This window comes from Saccoglossus kowalevskii, chromosome 8 (assembly GCF_978046115.1).
Source record: "Saccoglossus kowalevskii chromosome 8, keSacKowa6.1, whole genome shotgun sequence".
In the NCBI taxonomy this organism is placed as follows: Eukaryota; Metazoa; Hemichordata; class Enteropneusta; family Harrimaniidae; genus Saccoglossus; species Saccoglossus kowalevskii.
Window position 1 is genome coordinate 28,730,267 of NC_140648.1, and position 801 is coordinate 28,731,067.

Consider the following 801-nt stretch of genomic DNA (forward strand, 5'->3'; position numbering starts at 1 on the left):
GGATTGATGTGTGGTGGGAATGATGATTTCATTAATATTGTAGCCGGCCACCTGGCCAATGCGCAAGAGCATGCATCTTGGAGCCATATATAGCCTGAACCCGGGACACTTTGGAGCCGGCATACTGTAGGACATCTTAGTATTGTTTGATATCTGTTGAGACTTCTCCAGGGGCATGTATGGCATCTTCCACGTTGATAAGAAACTGCTTTTGGGCATTGAAAGCGGTGTCAGTGCCCAGACATATGTCCAAATACTGTCAGACTGTGTGAACCCTTCTGAGTGGTCATTGATAAAGATATTACAGGATTAGCATCCTGAGTAAGGAAACCCACATGCAGTGCAGTGTGGTGTTTGATGTTTACTTTGTGAACGACATCCTTGGACACTACTCACCCACAGACCCATGACCAATATGGGCATGAAACATGTATGCATCTCCTAACCCATTTTGGTGTTTGGGGAAACTCCAAACTCATCACAAATTCGTTCATATGCTCAAAAGATGCCCAGGCCTGATCCTGAGGGAATGGTGTCTGCATCTCAGATAATATTTGGCAAACATGATAGTACACAGAAAGAAAGATTGTTGAGGAATCTGTTGCCGAGATGTGATCCTGGACAGACAGATTTATATCACTAATTCTATATTTCTAATGCTACACAATTACAGGGATTAATAGTGTTCACGAAATTTGTAAAGGAACTTGTGTTCAATGCATTGAATTTTCCATGTCAGAAAGCTGGCATACTTCAGCTTTTTCAGAGATAAATACTAATGATAATTAATGAAACAGTAAA